Source organism: Neltuma alba, unplaced genomic scaffold, assembly GCF_004799145.2.
Source record: "Neltuma alba isolate B1F8T4 unplaced genomic scaffold, ASM479914v2 tig00012055_pilon, whole genome shotgun sequence".
NCBI classification, from domain to species: Eukaryota; Viridiplantae; Streptophyta; class Magnoliopsida; order Fabales; family Fabaceae; genus Neltuma; species Neltuma alba.
The window spans coordinates 81,207-93,219 of NW_021636619.1; the positions used below are offsets into that span (position 1 = coordinate 81,207).

Here is a 12,013-nt window from a genome sequence, read left to right on the forward strand (position 1 = left end):
TCTCTTTTTCTTATTGTAGCTTCAATCTCATCAATAGATTGAGTTAAGATCAATAAAATTTGGCAATTCGTAGTAGCTGCTTGATGTACATAAAGATATTCAACTCAAACATAAATACTGAGTATGACCCTCAATTTCCTATTTCAAGAAGTGAAATAAGTTCCAAGTAAGGACATTATTTCATGATAGATATATGAGATTCCAAGGCAAACAATAATATTTGGATTTTTGTATAATTGCCAGTGTATAACATTGAGTAATATAAAAAAAATATTATTTGCTGAAGATTCTCTATAAAGAAAGGAAACTCATTATAGTGAAATATTACCTCATATATTAATAAACAGTTCCCACCATATCTTCATGATACTAATATTTATATTGATTTGGAATATTATTAGAATCTTTCCATTTTTTACATAAGGAGGGATATATAGATTAATGAAAGAGGTCAAATGGCCAATACAAAGAGAATTTAATGCATGAGCAATTATCACAATAGTGATAATATATCATGATATAATCACATACATGATTAAGTTGCTCATGTTTAATGACTTAAAGTGTTACAAATGACATTGTTCAAAAACTGTAATATAATTGGTTAGGTGCGGGTATTCTTTTAGAATACATATATAAATTATTCTCAAGATACTTGAGATTATCATAAGTAAACTATAATCACAAGCACTTGAACATCTATAAATAGATGACATTTGTCAAGTGTAACACACTTGATACGAGAATATGATCAGATCGTCTATATGTCTTTAATATACTCATCATGTAAAGGAGATGATGAATATTCCTTATAAGTTAATCGTTAAGGCAAAGTCTTATTTGAATGTGCATATAACAAGCAATGCCATTACAATGAATATTAGGAAGATATTGATCAATGGATGGGAGAAGCTATGAGGACTCAATAATGTTATTAATTGCTAATGAATCCGAGTTGAAAAGGTAAATCGTAATATAGAAGATTCTCATTACAAGGGTTTTTTTTTCCTAATGCAGAAACAAAAATGGATGGCATCGATCACAGAGTATCAGGACAAAATTGTGATACTGGGGACTCCAACTATTTAAATTGCTTCTTTTTTTCCCTTTTGTGAATTATCACAAATTACATGAGAAAACAATGCAAATCACCACAAAAACAGTCTAAAGAGAAACTCTAGAGCTAATAATAAACTTTTGATAGGAATTTAACGTTTAAAATATATATATATATATATATCCCTACAGGAAATCAGTCAAGGTCTTATGTAGAAATGAAAATCATTATGAGATTAAAAATCATCACTGTGACAAAACCTAATCCTCCAAAAGAAGTAACTACTGAGCCTGAAGATGAATTCTGCTTCCTGCAAGTAAAAAGAGAAGCAAAATTGATAAACTAGACCGCTGGAGCAGTGAAAACTAAATTCAAAAAAATTAGAAAGTGATAATGTCACTCTATACGAGGGATCATAATAATTATTATTAAAAAAACCTTACACATTAGAATGAACACAAGCTTTCCTTAAAAATAGAAACTAAATTAGAATAAGAACTTCCTTGAATTATGCTAAGTTAATAGAATATCCCATCCATTATCAAAACTTTCAAAATCATCTCTTGAAACTAAATAATAGATTACACAAATTTTGTTTGAGCTTTCTAAGTTAGCATAATTTTAATAAAACTCATTTGTTTGATCTTTGAATAGATGGAATGTTTGTATAGCTCTCAACAAAATTTAGAAGATACACAAAATTTAATTTAGCATTGAAAATAATTTTGAGAGATCAACTTATTGCTTGTGCTTTCCATATGCTTCTTAAGATTACAAATGCAAAACATTGTTCTAACATGCATAAGACCAAATTATAACTTTGGGAAAAAGTACTGATAACTCCACAAAGAATTATTCGATCTTTTCAAGGAATTTTATTTTTTTAAGGTTCTCAAGTGTTTTTATTGCCTCAACTAAATAAGTGTCATTTTTTAAGAAACAAGGACCAAAACAGTTATTGCAAGCATGAGGGCAAGAAATAGATTCAAGCAGGGTTTTTAGGCACCTACATTTGCAGATGCTTGAGGGGGCCACAATATAGCACATTTTGTGGTGCAGCCATCTCTGTATCACCATTTTCTTCAGGATTGACTATCTTCAAATATGTTTCTTGCCCTGATACCACTTGTCCAGGTTTTCTACTCTCAAGTTCCATGATCCAACATTGTCTAGAGAAACCATAACTGTTGTCCACCCACCAGAACAAACCTACAAAAGCATATAAAAATAGGAAATGTAAGATCTTCAACCTTAGGAATTAATTTTAAAGCAAGTTTCTTCTAGAATTTCCTATTTAGATGAATTTAGTAGAGTCACCAAAAAAAAAAAACAACAACAACAAAGTATTATCCTGCTAGGTGAGTTGGCTACATGGATTGTATGGTGCTATTGAGCTCTATCCAAAGCTAAATCTTTGGATTTATTATTAATTGGAAGATCTCACTCAATGACTTCATTAAGTGAGCAGAGTTCCCCAACAAAAAAAAAATAACTCTCACTATATATAGTGAATAAAATATTTAAGGAAACAGTTTCTTGTTCAACTCTATTAAAAAAATAAATCAGCCCAAATTACTTCTAACTTGCATTGAAGTTGAGAAATTTAATGTTTAATGTTAGGTGGTGATAATTATGTGACCCAAAAATAGCACCTAAGTGGCATATATTAGTAAAACTGTAGATCAACAAAACTGCTCCTGAAAGAAATTGTATATTCATCATCTTGATAGCAAAATAAAATAGGAGGGAAGTATAATCCAATACCGCAAAGGAGAAAAAGAAAAGGCTAAATGGCCACATCAATGAAAGGATTGTACATGTGACATTTTAGCAGGGAAGGCACACCTAAATTGAGCTACGAGAAATTGCATCCCACTTATTATATTGATTTCTGGAATCTTCTGACCAATTACCATAAGCCATCCTATTTTCAAAGAAAACATTCTTTTAATGTTTAGTATTGCACTCATGCGCATATAGGGTAGGGGGCTTCTATAAAATACAATCATTTAAGGAATTCATACCCAACTACAAAAGCTGAATAGCCGTCCAAGTGAAAACTCTGCATTGTGGTGTCATTGTTTTCTAGCACAATTTCAATAAACCCCTTACAAGTAGCATTAATAATAGATTTGTCCATCAGCGGAGGCCTATTCAAAGGCTTCTTGGGAAAATCAAGCATATAAACTCCTGTCAAGTTATGCTGGTTAGCTAGCCGGAATGGCACTTCTGGCTTAACAAATGAAATTCCATTAATGGCAGCTCGAACTTTTTCATTGATTGTCACTGGTGGCAAAACCTTTAACACATAAGTGTTAGTTATATTGATGGAGCCATAATGATAGGATCCTTGAGGATTGGAACGAGCTCCACTGGCAGATGTATTTTGCCTGATCAACAAGATAATTTATTGAAAATACTCAAGCGAAGAATGAAATAATAAAGAAAGAATAATAGAGTAAAGAACCAATTGGGTTTCTTGTTATATATTTGCAGCTACGCAACAAAACTAAACCAAGCTATTAAATTTGTTCGTATGACCCTACAGAAGCACATGATAAATGGATATGTATAGTCTAGGGTAACTTGATACTGTTGTTCAGAATATTAGGACAAGACACCATAATATTCTAAAAAAAAAAAGGAAAATCATACTACAAAGTTACAATCATTGTGAGCACAAATTTTATCAAATTCTACCTCACTACGTGGTTGATTTATTGATTCCTCTTTGTAGGATACATCATTTGGTGGGTCTGGCAGAGGACCAGTAGCAGGTCCCTTGGAAATAGAATAATGCAAGATCGCTACCCCAGTGACTCTCTGCCATAAGGATCCATTCACAAACCTAGCACTTGCTACAATATAGTAGTCTGAACTTGCGTTTTGGTCCATAAGAACCAGAAAAAAGTAAGACTGCCCAACACGAATATCAAATTGGGTATAATTTGCTTGAATTGTATAATGACCCTTTGTTTCTACCAGTAGTAGATTATGATTCTGTATCCTGAAATTCAAACTAGTTGATATCCCCACATTGTGTACGTGAATTCTGTAAGTCTTGCCCGCCAAATTTGTTTGTACTTTTGATCAGGTTTTAGATTGTCCAACCCAAAATCTTATTAACATAATTGGGTGCTAGAAATAAACATATTTACAAGTTAATACCCACTAATTCCTTACAAAAAGGAACGAGGGTTATATTCATTATGCTATTTTTAGTACTGAATACAACATTACACTTCAAATCACAGTTAAAGATTAAACATTTTGTCATGTCTCACATTATTTAATATCCCATGTCATATCGGTTCTGGCTGTTATAGAGAAAAAGATTTTAGGGAAATAATAAGCATAAACAATTTAAATTCTCAATTAGAAAATGAAACAGCGGGAATACATTGGAGTCCATTGCCATTAAAGATGAACAACCTACAGTAGACATGAAAAGGCTACACAAAAAGCAATGGACAGTGGCAATTGGAGATGTCTCATTAATTGAAGAAAATTGCACAGATTGATACATTGCCTAAATACTGTTACATTCACCAGATGTCACAAGATGTGTTAAATATGAAAACTTTTAAAATTGTAATATTATTACAAAAGGTGTTTATATATATACATATATATTAGAAAATTAACACATAACAATAAGCATCTTACAAGAAAAATTGAGTTCTGAACAAACATTTTAATTCAAACAAAATGTGAATCTTCATCTTTCACGATATGATTAAGATTCTCTATAAAATTTTGAGTTCAGAACATTTTTGATGAGGTAAAAAATGCCAAAAAAAATCTATGTATAAGAACATGTTAAAAGTGTCATGAAGAACCGCATGCATACCAGTATAGATACAACACAAGTACATCTAGTCTTGCAAGTATTCGTAACCCCAAACATAATTCTGGATCAAAAAATATTATAAAGTTTTAATAGAAAATTTTTAAAAAGTGTGCCCTACAAGGGACAGACTAAAACCATTGACCAGCAACATGAATAGTATACACAACATAGACATAAACACTAAAACACAATAAAATGTCAAGAGTCTAAGGTCTAATTGAACAAGTTGTAAAATGTTTTATAGACAAACCATCTTCTCAAGTACCATGGAGAGAGAGAACAAAACCTGGATCAACATTTATAGTTTCACATTGGATGCCATCAGGTACCAAAGTGCTGTTGTATCGGTAAGTTCCTTTCCCATTGATAAGAACTCCATCTAGTATACCAATGTCTTGTCCATTTTCAGGTGTTCTTCTTAGGGCCTAAATTTAAGAGCATGTATCCTAGTAAATAATCAGTCAAGCTTTTGAGGAGAACATACACTCTCACACATTTTAAAGCAATAAAAATCATTGAACTAGTTACTAACCATGTGGTTTTGTGTATACCAGTCACCAATGATAATAACAATATCCCCATCAGACTATGCAAAAGGAATTGGGATCACTTCCTCATTGTTGATCACAAAGGGACCAAAACCAACAGAGACTCTTTGGAAGTTAAGAGAAGGGAAGTAAAAGAAGCTCCCAATCCGATCCTTAACTTGAAATTGGTATGTCCAATTTGATTTGGAAGGAATAGGACAATTTGTACCAAGAACACTGTCTTGCCATGCATTTCGTCGCATTTGAACCCCAGGCCTAGCACAAACATTTGCCATAATGTCTAATGTTAAATAGATTAACCAAGGACTATGAAGTACCAATCAGAATATATTAAACATCCATATATTATAGATAACAGGTTCTTCCAATTGTAATTAAATATTATATATATTTTTGTTATGGGTATAATATCATCACGTGTATCAGAATGAGTATAAGAGCTTTTTAAACCAGAGAGAGCAGAAATACAAGAATTTTTTTTTCCCAAATACAAACCAAGTAATAAGCAGATCTTCATCCAATTCATTCCATACATTCACAACTACGTTGTTACTAGTAGTAACATTTATAAGAGGGCCTGGAAACTTGTCATTGATAGCTATAACCTGCAATAAGATTGTATTCAACCGTGGAGTCAGACAAATTTCAGAGGGCATTGTACAGTTTGGGAAATCATGGGGAAGAAAAAGGAATCTTTGGATCGCAGAACTAGTACGATCAAAGAAAACATACAAAAAGATATAGAAACACGTAGTGGAATAATAAAATATAAAACCTCAATTACAAATCCAGCAATGCACGCACTGAAGTAAAGTTTTCAAAACAATTTAAAATTTTAAAAAAGACTAAGCGTACCCATTAAGTATTTAACTTCACATATTGTCTTTCTTTTTCTTACAAATAAATTGCTTTAAACCCCTTTATCAGTTCCAGTCTTGAAAAGATCACGTAAAAGGAGTAATAGTTAGTAACTTTGTTAGTCTACTCTGTTTCAACGATGCTCAAAAGGCACCATCTTGATACACAAAAGGCACTATCTTGTTGAGCCAAGACGATATTATGAAATAAGTTAACTAGAAAATAAGAAGTCAAGCAAAGAAAATAAGAACTCTAAAATGACTATAGCGAAAAGATTCTACAGTGAGACTAAGAGCTGTGACCCGTTTTCTACTGCAAGAACGGCGGAATTTGAATTATTCATCATACCATTCAACTTATTTAACATGTAAGAAACGAAAAAATTGAAAAGAAAGTTAAATGCTACACAGAGGTGTTGTAGCCGTTAATCAATTTCCCACACAGAGCGCACGCAATTTCAGAACAATCATGGGCGAAATGCAAATTACCCAACGTAATCGTCACTAGCATCATCAACGACAGTGAAGATAAGAAACAAGTCCAAAGAAACCCAAAAAAAAAAAAGGAACCTGTTGAGGAACACCGAGAGGAGAGGCTGTGATGTAAGAGACTCGGAGCTCATTGAAAACAGTTGGGTCGCCAGCGAAACAGAGTAATGAGAGCAAAGCGCAATGTAGTAGCAACGAGAGTGAGAAGGGAGAGAGAGCCATTTGCATGAACACGCATTAAGCGCAGATGAAGAGAGAAGAGAAAGAAGGCAATGGAAATTGCTTCGGTCGCAAGAGAGAAAGGAAAAACGAATAGCTCACCGGTCTTGCACGTTCAGCGTGACTATGGGAGGAAACATGAGGGGGGAAATTAATTTTTGGCTAAACTACGTTTCGTTTCTTATGTTTGTATTAAGTTTTATTTTAATTCTTTCAAGTTTATAAAGTTAAATTGTAGTCCTTCAATTTTAACATTTTTAATTTGGAAAAGTCTCTAAAAGAAAACAGTCAAATAATGTCAAACCCTTAATCAGATTATATGGCCTGGGGGAAGATTTTAAAATTTCAAAAAATGACTCTTATATGTCTTTTATTAAAAACTAAAAGAGAATTCTAAATTAACATACTCCATTCTACAATTAACATACTTTTAATAAGTTTTTAAATAAAACTTGATCACAATATAACTTTAAAAGCTAATATGTTCTAATTTATAGTTAACACATTTTAATTCTAAATTAATAACTTTTTGTCCTTATAACATACTTGCAGTAAAACTTTATTACAATACAACCCTAAAAATTTAATTACATGGTTAACAAATTGTAGTTTTAAATTACCAACTTTATATCTGTATAATACACTTGCAAGGAATCTTTGAATAAAAATTCATCACAATACTGCCTTAAAAATTAATATGTTTTATTTCATAATTAATACATTTCAATTCTCGGTTAACAATGTTTTATCTTCATAACACATATACAATAAGAAAAGAAGATTTAAATAAAAACCAACTCATCATTGCTTACTTGATTGATTTTTCAATTTTGTGAAAGTAGATACCAAGTTTCTCTTATTCAAAGTTATCACACAACACGGTAATGATAAAAATTCTCATCTATCTAGGTTTTTAATGAATGGGGTATTAGAGTTATTTTATAAAATTTTAAAATCCTTTTTTAAGTCATGTGACTCCATTATAAATTTGACAAATTTAATAAACCAAATAAGTATTTGAGTTATTAAAGCCTCTCTCTAAGAAATTTTTCCTTTTCGTTTTATCTAATACAAATTTAGGTGGTAGCTGTGCCATTGAACACTCACAAAGCATGCTTGTAATTTAATCTTTTTAATACTATAATATATTATATTTTAAGGTGTAAATTATAAAAAATAAAATCAACTAATCTGGCAAATGTTTTGTTGGCATTTAATTACACATTTATTGCTTAAGTTTGATGAGTCAGCACTCTTGGTTACATGAAACTAACAATATTAACACTGAACGATTAAAAACGCGCTTTATAAACTTAAAGAATTAAAATGAAACTTAATGCAAATAAATGTAATCAAATGTATAATTTTTCTTTAATTTCTTAGCCATATAATTTCATCTTACTTTCAATTAATAAGTTATTATAGTTTTTTAAGTGGGTATACTTTTACCTATTTTTAATTAGATTTTTGTGATTTTTTTTATCATATTCACATAGTTTTGCCTATTTTCAATTAATTATGGAGCATTTGGATTAGGAAAAAAAATACTTTTTTAAAGTACTTTTTCGTAAATTTAAATAAATTTCTTTACATATTTACTTCGTATATCATAAAAATACTTTTAAAATTATAATTTTAATTCTACCCAAATACTCCCTGATTCTCCTTTCTTTGAGGGGGAAAGAGGATCCATCTGGTCAATAAAGTAAGCTCTTCTTACCTTTTAATGAAGGGGTTTAGGCATTCGGCCATCTCACTTGTCAATAAAACACTGGTAGCAAAACAAGATTGGAGGTTCCTCATATCTTCTTATCTGTCTTTTCTTGCTTCGACTCTTAAAGGTGAATTATGACTCACTAATATTAAAAAAAATAAAAGATAATAAAATAAAAATCCCATTTAATTCTTTCTTAGAGGACAAGTTTGAAAAGTGTACTTTGTGATGATTAAAAGAGAAAAAACAAGTAAAGTATTTTTTCCTGACAATAAAATAAAAAATGGGGATTAAAAGTTTACTGACCTCTAAATTAATAAATGTGGGGTGGACTCATTAAAAAAGAGATAAGAAAAATGAAAAATGAAAAATGAAAAATAAAAATCCCTTATTTAAGTCGATTAGCTCCCCAAGTGAAAACATCTTTTGAAATCATAATTGTAAAAAATTAAAAAGAATAAAAATAAAAATCACAAATTAATAATAATTTGGTGCTTAAATGAAAAATAATATTATGAGTCATTAGTTATTAAGAAAAATAAAAGACGAAAATTAAAAAATAAAATAAAAATTTTAGTTGGAGCTTATAACCAATGCACCACCTTTGAATATCCATAACTATGTTATTCTTATTCTTTGGGGGTAAACTTCCCTGGTCGGTGGTCTCATTTATTATTACTATTTTGTCTTGTTTTGCTTTAATTGATTTTGGCATTACCTTCTCTCCTTCCTCATATTCAAAGAGTTTGGCGTCTATGTTATTGCAGATAACCCTCCCTTTTGTTGGGTCATATTTTTTCTTTATTTGGTTAGTTTCTTTTTGTGTTTTATTTCATTTCTTTTTTGCTTTGCTTCACCACAACCGTATTTCTCCTCTATTTTCAATTCATTTGTTCATTTAATTGCCCGAATATTTCTTTGCATCTCATGTAACTCCTTTGCTTTCTTATGCTCCTCCCTCTCTTGCTCTGAAGTGGACTATCACAATATGAGCGTGAAAGATTTGATTTTGATGTGTGTATTCTTCATATTTTATTATTATTTTGCCTTCTTGCTTCGTGGCTTATGTAGTTTATTGAGAAAGTATCTCAAGAGATGCATGCTTGCTTCTCATCATCTCTTAGAATTATTCTATATGTTATGTTGCAGTGAATTTTGTTAAATGATTGATGAGCATGCAATTTTTTTGTTTTTTTTTTTTTGGTGGTTATGTTTCCCTTCTTACTTCTTCCTCATATCTCTTGGTTCACCCCTTGCAAGCAAGTAAATTTCAAAATAAATGAAAAATTGTTTTTCAAAATAATTTTGTGCTGTTTGAGGTTTTTAGAATCCACCCAGGTAAAATCAATTATTCTTTCATATAAGACTATTAGAATCCTCTAAAAAAGCTTAATATAAAATGTTTTCAAAAAATAAATACATAATTTTTTGAATCGATCTTATGCCATTTGAGTTCCCCAAGAAAAATTGACTATTCTGCTATGCGGGATTATTGGAATCTTTTCAAGAAGTTTGATCTAAAATTGTAAAATAAAAAATACAAAGCAACAAGAAATGTTTTATTATAATAAATTAAATAAATAATTTTTAAAAAAAAATCAACAAAGTGACACGTATTTATACCTTTAATATATGTGGATTTTGATTCCTCCAAAGAATATGTAGGCCTTAATTTTTATCCTAAGTCGAGTCTAACTTTGTAAATAATTTAATTTTTTCCTTTTATGTTTTTTTTGGTTTGTAAATAAAATTTTTTTCCCTTATTTATTTTTAGTTTAATTAAAATATTTTTTAAATGTCACATTAATTTTGAATACTTGACTCAAGTAACCGTTTTCCCAAATAGATGCCATAGGATACCTAATACTTTCTCACACACAACTGATTTCCGAGCCCCATATGATTTTTGTAGACCATATTTTTGTAATAAGTTTCCAAAATTACCCTCTTTCAATTTTGGTAGCGACTCTTTCTTCTTTCTCTTTACACAAAGGCTGAGATTTGGGCGTGACATATATTAATCATGCTTCAATTATCAAAAAGCCCTATAGTGCTTCATGGATTTGGTCAAGAATAGCAAATCATGCTGATGTCCTTGTCAATCAACTTCAATGGAAAGTGGGAACTAGTACTTCCATTCCTATTAATTACCTCTTGTCGTGGCAGATACAACTGAGATCGACCCTGTTAAAAGTCCTTAAGTAGTGGCTCTCTAATATTCTTGATCAAATTTTTTGGGGTGAAAATAAGCTTCGTATTTAAACTGTCAAGGGTAGATATTCTCTGTGTTTGCGTCAATGCCATCCTGGGGCTTTTGATTCTTTTTTTAAAATATTTGTGGCTATTTCTCACCCCACCCCACAATACATTATATTCGTTTGGAAACAATTGCATAAGACACTGCTTTCTGCCAATTTTTCAAAGCTATCTGATTTGAATGCTTTCTAATTAAATTTGACGATTTCAACTTCCAACGTTTCCATCAATGGTTGAAGGAAACACTTGTTGCCCTGTATCAAGATAATCAATTGTCTCTTTTGAAGGGTGTTATAGTGCCTATTTGGCAGGGTGTTTGTGGAGCTTAAAAAGAGTTTATTGGTGCCATAAGCTTGATCTGCAATTTTGTCATTGTTTGGATAAGGTTTTAGTTTATTTAGCTTGTAAGTCAAAAGCCTGTGAAAAACATAAGCTGGGAAGAGATAATTATAACTTATGGAATTGTGCGTTTGCTTTGGTAAAAAGTCCTGGAAACATTTATTGCAAATTTAATACCAAATCTGCCTTCTGGCTCTCCTTCCTCATACGGTCATTTTGTGCATTTTCAAATTTTTTAATATAACACAATTTTCTAAAAAGTTATCATATGATAAATAACTTTTTTTTTATTAACGGTTTTTTTAATATTTTACCATATGTAAATGTAACACACACACACACACGCATACATGAACATATGTATTACTCCCTCCCTTCATATTATAAATTAATTCAAATTCATTGTATTATGTAAAGTCATTTTTTTAATCATGTTTTATTATTTATTAAAACTTATATCTATTTTGGTTATTTTACAACCAAACTTACTTTTACTCAATAATAATCCAAACGACTTTTTATCAATCTCACTTTTACAAATTAACTTTTCTGAACTTCAATCCAAACACAATTCAACTTATCTAATTTAACTTTTATCCAACTTTACTTTTTCATAAACCAAACTCACAATAAACTACTTTTTCAATTACTATTCCAGACAGACCCATAATCCTCATCAATATT

The 12,013-nt window shown here is 30.6% G+C and overlaps 1 pseudogene; it reads right to left on the reverse strand.

Moving 5' to 3' along the window:
* Positions 1-2,063: 2,063 nt before the first annotated feature.
* Positions 2,064-7,023, reverse strand: LOC114721679 (monocopper oxidase-like protein SKS1; annotated as a pseudogene).
* Between the last annotated feature and the right edge of the window lie 4,990 nt (positions 7,024-12,013).